The sequence below is a fragment of the Carcharodon carcharias genome, chromosome 6 (assembly GCF_017639515.1).
Source record: "Carcharodon carcharias isolate sCarCar2 chromosome 6, sCarCar2.pri, whole genome shotgun sequence".
Classification (NCBI taxonomy): domain Eukaryota; kingdom Metazoa; phylum Chordata; class Chondrichthyes; order Lamniformes; family Lamnidae; genus Carcharodon; species Carcharodon carcharias.
Genome location: NC_054472.1, coordinates 22,250,840 through 22,258,316, shown reverse-complemented (window position 1 = coordinate 22,258,316; position 7,477 = coordinate 22,250,840). Strand labels below are relative to the sequence as shown.

Genomic DNA, 7,477 nt, shown 5'->3' with positions numbered 1-7,477 from the left:
AAATACATAATTGAAATTTGAAAAATGCAAACACTGGATAAGTTAACAAGTATTGACATGAGAGGTACTGCTGGTAAATATTTCCATGTGTTTTGACAACAGCTTGTTTGTCAATATAAAATGGACCCTTGCTAACTTCTCTTTCCATTACAATGTGGTCAGGAGGATACAATTTGAATTTGGTAGGAAATACTTTAAAATGTTGAATGTCTGTGACTAATGTTCAGGATAAGACATTACAAGGAAACAGCAGTTGTTGCAAACATGAAGGCCTGGATTTTCTTTCCTGAAATGAAAATTCATTCCTTATTTTTGGCAATTTTGAGGCAATCTAGCAAGTTAAATGGGGTGTAAGAGGTTTCTAAACTCCACCCTAAAAATGTCCCTGTGATTTTCCTCCTTTGACCTTGAGCAACATGCTGAACCCTGCCCAAAACCACGCAGATGAAGGTCATTCCCATCATTGCTATCCACTTAGCATTTCCACAAATCACCATAGCTATGAAGGTGCTGGTGCTGAGTCTGTCCAGTGCCCCATAGGCAGAAAGAAATCAGGAAGCTCAGAAGTCACAAAGTAATGCAATTCTACAGCATTGCACTTCGAGTGTGATGACGCCAGTGATATCCCCCAAATGCAGGATACTCGACTGCAAAATTTGTGATAGCGGGGACTGCGTTTGCACTCTCCCCTTGTTTGTAAATAAAAGTAGATTAATGTTTTTTTTAAAAGCACTGTTTTGGCTGCAGTCCCTGAACATTTAAAAATGTGAGGGATTTAAAGGGAACAGTGATATGTGAAATAATGAATTTTCCTCTGGAGATCCAATTGTTAACGTGCTTTGAAGAGGAGCATGTTGAAGACATGGAAGAGGATGGAGGATAAGAGAAGGTTGGATCCTGCAAGCAAGCAACACCTGATCTGCAGTTATCATTGCAACAGGGTCTGCTGACTGTAGTAGTAGGGTCTGGTACATACAGGGTTAATGTGGGATTGAGTACAGTACTGCCCACACAGTGACGTAAGAAGGCACATGACCCAGAGCCAGGGTCAGTTTAGAGGTGGACAGAGATGTGTAAAGACCTAGGATGGAGTCAGCTCCATACCTGTAGCCTCTACTATATATATATATATATGTATATAGTTATGACTTGCTGTTAATATGCTCAAGACTACAAAGCCTATTTCATGGTGTCCAAAGCAGGGATCTTCACTGACCACAGGTACCCTGTTTAGATTTTTCTAAACCATAGGGTGAGATTTTGTAGTCCTACCAGCGGCAGGCATTGTGACAGGCAGGACGGGAAAATTTGGAATGCGCCCAAAAGTCAATTTCCCACCGGCGTGAAAACAGTTTGAAATTTTCCGTTCCAGAGTTTCATGGAGGGCTGGGTAGCCTGCCACACTGTGTTGGGAAATGCATTGGCATGCGTTTGAATATCACGAATATGCATTAAAAACCCAGCCCTGTGGAATCACAGGCCCCACTTCCAGATCAAAAGGCTATGCCAACAGCAAATTAAACCACCATGGATCATGACCGGATGTAAGTTAAGTGCATCTGGTGAACCACACCTCACTCGCGACTTCGAGGTTTATACTCATAGTGCTCGCCTACCATTAACTGCACTGCACTCACCAGTGCTGTTTCAACTCCATGCCAAGGCTGCCTTGGGTAAGACCGGTGGGAAGGCAAGGGAGTTTTGACTTGTGGGGGGAGGTGAGACAAGACAGAGGTGAGGGAAAGGGCTAGAAGGCAAAGGTTTGACTGGAGGAGGCGGGGGGGGGGGGAGGTTTGAAACAAGACAGAAACAAGGGAAGGGATTGCAAGGCAAAGGCTTGACCTTTGTGGGTGTTGACTGGATGGGCGCACAGAAGCACGTGACGGGGCGAATAATTGGGGAAGGGTGCACAGAGATACATGACTCTAGCAAGCATTTCAGGAGTCATCAAGTTTTAGCTAGGTCCAAAGCTTAGCATTATACAAGGGAGAAGTGGGGACTAGGGTGGACGTCTAGCTGTATAAGCATACATGACATAATGCTGCAGGCCAATAGGAGTACATAAGAACATAAGAACATCAGAAATAGGAGCAGGGGTAGGCCATTCAGCCCCTCAAGCCTGCCCCGCCATTCAATAAGATCATGGCTGATCTGACCCAGGCATCAACTCCTCTTTCGTGCCAGCTCTTTATAGACCTCAATTCCCCGAGATTTCAAAAACCTATCTTGCTCCTCTTTAAATACTTTCAGTGATCTAGCCTCCACAACTCTCTGAGGTAGAGAATTCCAGACATTCACTACCCTCTGAGAGAAGAAATTCCTTCGCATCTCAGTTTTAAATGAGTGTCCCTTTATTGTTTAACTATGTCTCCTAGTTCGAGATTCCCCCACTAGTGGAAACATCTTCTCAACATCTACCCTGTCAAGCCCCCTCAGAATCTTGTACGTTTCAATAAGATCACCCCTCATTCTCCTAAACTCTAATGAATGAAGGCCTAATCTGTTTAGTCGTTCTTGATAAGACATCCCAAGAATCAGCTAAGTGAATATCTTTTGAACTGCCTCCAATGCCAGTATATCCTTTAATAAATATGGGGATCAAAATTATACACAGTACTCCAGGTGTGGCCTCACCAACATCCTGTATAGTTGTAACAAGACTTCCCTGTTTTTAAACTCCAACCCCCTAGCAATACAGACCAAAATTCAATTTGTCTTCTTAATTACTTGCTGCACCTGCATGCTAACTTTTTGTGTTTCATGCACAAGAACACCCAGATGCTGCACTTTTTTGGAGTCTCTCTCCATTTAAATAAGAGTCTGCCTTTTGATTTTTCCTACCAAAATGTTTGACCTCACACTTTCTTACTTCATCCATCATCCAAGTATTTGCCCACTTGCTCAACCTGTCTACCTCCCCTTGCAGATTCCTCATGTCCTCATCACAACATACCCTCCCACCTATTTTTGTAGCATCAGCAAATTTGGATACAATATATTCTGCCCCCTCCTCCAAGTCACCAATATAAATAGTAAATAATTGAGGCCTTAGGACTGATCCTTGTGACACTCCAATAGTTACGTCTTTCCAACCTGGAAAAGACCCATTAATCCTGACTCTCTGTCTTCAGTGTGTTAACCAATCCTCAGTCCATGCTAATACATTACCTCCAATACCGTGAGCTCTTATCTTGTGCAATAACCTTTTACGTGACACCTTTTCGAATGCCTTCTGGAAATCCAAGTACACTACATCTACTGGTTCTCCTTTGTCAACTCTGCTTGTTGTATCCTTAAAGAACTCTAGCAAATTTGTCAAATGTGATTTCCCCTTCACAAAACTATGCTGACTCAGTTTGATTACGTTAAGCTTTTCTATATGTCCTGCAATTTCTTCCTTAATAATGGATTCTGACATTTTCCCAATGACAAATGTTAGGCTGACTGGCCTATAGTTTCCTGCTTTTTGCCTCCCTCGCTTCTTGAACAGGAGCATCACATTAGGGGTTTTCCAATCCACCGGGATCATCCCAGAATCCAGTGAGTTCTGGAATGCTTTGACCAAAGCCTCCACTATCTCTGCAGACACTTCCTTTAAAATAAGATCCCCAAATATTGGTGGATATGTAACCGAGACTCAAGACTGACAGCTATTACATGGAGGCCATTGAAAGATGCACCGAGTGAGATTGACTCCAATGCGGCTTGACATTAAATCCTATAAGATCCACATTGATCATTATTCAGTGCAGAAGCACCAGGTGAATTAACCAGACTGCAACATCTATACTTATGAGGGCACATGATATGATCTTGTGACACATGTCTCAGGTATGCTTTGCCCAAAATCATTTGGCTGGAGCCAGAGGCTTTGCTCAAGTCCATGCAGTACACAGAAAAGTGATGGTTCGAGATACCATAGAACTGAAGCACATGATGGGAGATCTGTGAAGGGGGTGGTGGAGTTGGGGGGGTGGCATCTGCTATACTTGCATGACCTTGGTACATTGCATCAGATGGAAGAGGCATTCACTAGATGAGAAGTTCACAGAAACAAAATATATTTACATATATGCAAACTATATACAATTTCTGAACACCCATGCCATCTTTGTGCCGTCAAAATGTCTTAATTTTTCTTACCCAACCGTTACATCCAGGCGCATCCCCAACATTCACAGCAGAGGTAGAGGCAGTCTGCTGACTGCTACGCCCTGTTGTCTGGGATGACCTTGGCAGGTGTCCTCAGGAGGGCTGAGGCCTGGAGGGCCCCGGCCTGCTTTGGGCCTCCTGCTCTGATGCAGTGCACCCTGCTTGGCCTGAGGAGCTGGAGTTGATGGGGTCACAGGCAGAGGGGACTTGGAGCGGCTGGGCAGCCCAAGTCCTAGGTGGATGGCCCTGGGGTGTCCGACTGACACTCTTCCTCCCTGTGGGTGTCCGAGGGCTTCTCCCTGACTTCCTGGGGAGAAGGGGCTCCTGAAGTGAGATCAAGATGCCGCATCCCCCGCTCACCTAGCAGAAGGAGCATCTCCCCTGCTGGACCAAGGTCTCCTTGTTGGCCACCCTTCCAATGGTGACCTCGATGCCATCAGTGCCATTAAATCAGACCGAATGGGTGCGGACTCCGTCATCCTCCATTCTAATCTGCTGACAGCCTCTGACAACCCTGCCTGCTGTGCCCCTGCTGGCCTTTGGGGGCTCCAACATCTCTCTAAGGGTCGAGTACAGAGGCTCCTCATCAGGCTCAGACTCAGCAGGAGCCTAGCCTCCAGCAGTCTGCTGAGTGTCAGTGACCTTGGATGTCCCTGCCTCCGCCTGCTGTGGACCTGAGTCTGTGCTGTGCTCACCAGATGCCTGCTCTAAAACAATGTCCCTCCAAAGTATGTCTCTCTGAGCTGGTGGAGGGTGCAGGTGAAAGCTGTGATGTCTTTTCATCTAGTGGGTCTCCAGAATCTTCATCCAAGATGGCATTAAAGCTGGGACTGATGGGCTGGTCGCCATTGGGCCTCTTTTTCTTGCTGGTCCTTGTGATAGAGAGAAGCAATAATTAGTGATTGGCTGCATAGTCAACAACATTAAAAAGCTCTCACAGTTTTGGTGGGTGGGCGATGAGTTGCTCATGGGGTCTCACTGGCCTGTTGGGAGGCGCCGATCTCTTTCTCGGCACAGGCATGGTCTCTGCCCTCAGTGGCCAGCTCTGCCGCCTGCTCCTTGAAGGGGCTGAGTGGCCTGAGCTCCAGCATCTCCCCTCCAGTTTGGGATCTCTCCCTGCAGTTGTGGGCGATCTTTTCCTGCAGAAAGACAAGTGGACAGATTGTGAGCAGGATGGAATACAAAGCAGATGATATGCATGCCTGCCTTCTGTGTGGGCTGAGTGGACCTATGTAAAGGCTGAAGATGCGACTTGTGAAGAATGTGATAAGCGATAGAGATGTAAAAGTGTGTGTGTAAGAACCAGTGGTGACCTTGTCGTGCTGGTAGTGTGTGAGATCCTTGTGAACTGCAACCCTGCAAATGCCTGATGCTCTTGTGAGGGTGTGAGTTGAGAATGAGGCGAAGGCTGACTTACCCTGGCGGTGCAGATGAGATCATTCATCCTCTTCCTGCACTAGATGGTGGCCCTATTCTGCACTGCATTGACACTGGCCCCCCGGGAACCTCCTCCCAAGCTTTTGTGGTGAGGTCGGGGGACCTCCGGATCTCATCACAGGGGAGAAGTATCTCCTGCTGTTCTTTGACTACCTGGATGTGTCGCCAGTGTGTTGTCACTGAACTTCGGGGCTGTGGGATTGTTGCTTTTGGGGACCATCCTGGTGCTTGCCATGACAAGTCCTGGGCTGCAGAGAGTGAATGTGTGCGCAGGCGCAGTTTAAATATGGTGCCCGGAAATATGAACCGATGAAGTAACGCTGAGGTAGACAAATCGCAGCCTGTCCTGCCACAAGATACGACATGCATCACGTTCATGTATACCTATGAGCTGAAAAGTGGATGATTTGGCGCAGAAAGCTGCCATGCGGGTTGGCGGGAACCACGCCACCTTTCCCACCTGCCACTGCACTTAGTCTCCAGAGTAGAAAATTCCGCTCATAGTGTTTGAGAAGGCTGTCTTCCCCTTGACCCTGTGACGGAGATAGGATGGCTGTTGAAATCTGATATAATCCCTTTCCACCAGGGGTGCAGCCTAATCTGTGGCTGTGAAAATGACAAGGCACTTAATGTTTTTACACCCCTGGGCTCCCGAATGGCCTCTGGTGACTTTCGGTACATCAGTCGGTCAGTCAGTGATGCAATGCTGCTTTAGACACATCCATGGATTCCTTGTCCAGGCACATTCTCTACGTTCGTTCATCATCCCAGGAGTGAGAGTAAGTGTTCAGCAGCTTCTTCTGAGCGCCTGGATTCTCACATGTGCAGCTGTAAAGGTTTCATTTGAAAGCCCCACTAATTTCATCAACATGAGGATTTGATTTCCTGAATATCCAGACAGTGAACGAAGCTGGCCATTTCATTTTGCATGTCAACTCGTGTTACCTGTGAGATAGCTGTAAGTTGTTGATGCTCAGGCAATCCAGGATAGAGGCACTACTCAGCCAGAACAATGAGATAGGATGGCTAATAGAAAGCGTGGCCTCTGGCCTCAGCCTTGTCTGAGGATGTAGTATCCAGAAGAAAAGATTGTAGCAAAAAGCATGTCAGAGCATTAATCTGTTATGTAAGTGAATGCACCGTTTCAAAGATAATAACCATATATTTAAAAAGTCATATATTAAAACTTTACTTCTACTTTTTGAAATTCAAATATCAGTAAGTTGCTATATTTTTCAATGTATATCACGTCAAGCACTAACTCACATTTATCAGTGCACAAATATACTATAATTGATATCTAAAATTGAAAATACAAAGTAGACATGTCCCCTACAAAAATAAGAGTGGTACTGCCAAATCTAGACCTCCCTGGTTGTCTAGAAGAATATAGGGGAAGATCAAACAGGAAAAGAAAGCGTACGATAGGCACAAAGGACTAAGCACTGCAGATAGCCTAGACGATTATAGAGAGTGCAGGGATGAAGTAAAAAAGGAAAAAAGGAAATCAAAGAGAGGGCATGAAAATAGATTAGCAAGTAAAGTTAAAGAAAACCCAAAGATGTTTTACCAATATATTAATAATAAAAGATTAGTTAAGGAAAAAGTGGGACCTATCAGAGATGAAGATGCAAACTTGTGTGTAAATGCAGAGGCTGTGGGAAGGGTTTTGAATGAATATTTTGTCTCTGTGTTTACAAAGGAAAGGGAGGATGTAGATATATTAGCCCAGGAGGAACACTGCGAGATATTGGACAGGATAGTCATAAAGAGAGAGGAAGTACTCGAAGGGTTGTAAACCTTGTAAGTTGATAAGTCACCAGGGCCAGATGGATTGTTTCCGAGGCTGCTGAAGGAAGTCAGGGAGGAGATAGCAGATGCTCTGAGG

At 45.6% G+C, this 7,477-nt stretch overlaps 1 pseudogene; it reads left to right on the top strand.

Annotated features, from left to right (window-relative positions):
- The first annotated feature begins 544 nt into the window (after positions 1 to 544).
- LOC121279486 lies at positions 545 to 692 on the top strand (annotated as a pseudogene).
- Positions 693 to 7,477: the final 6,785 nt, after the last annotated feature.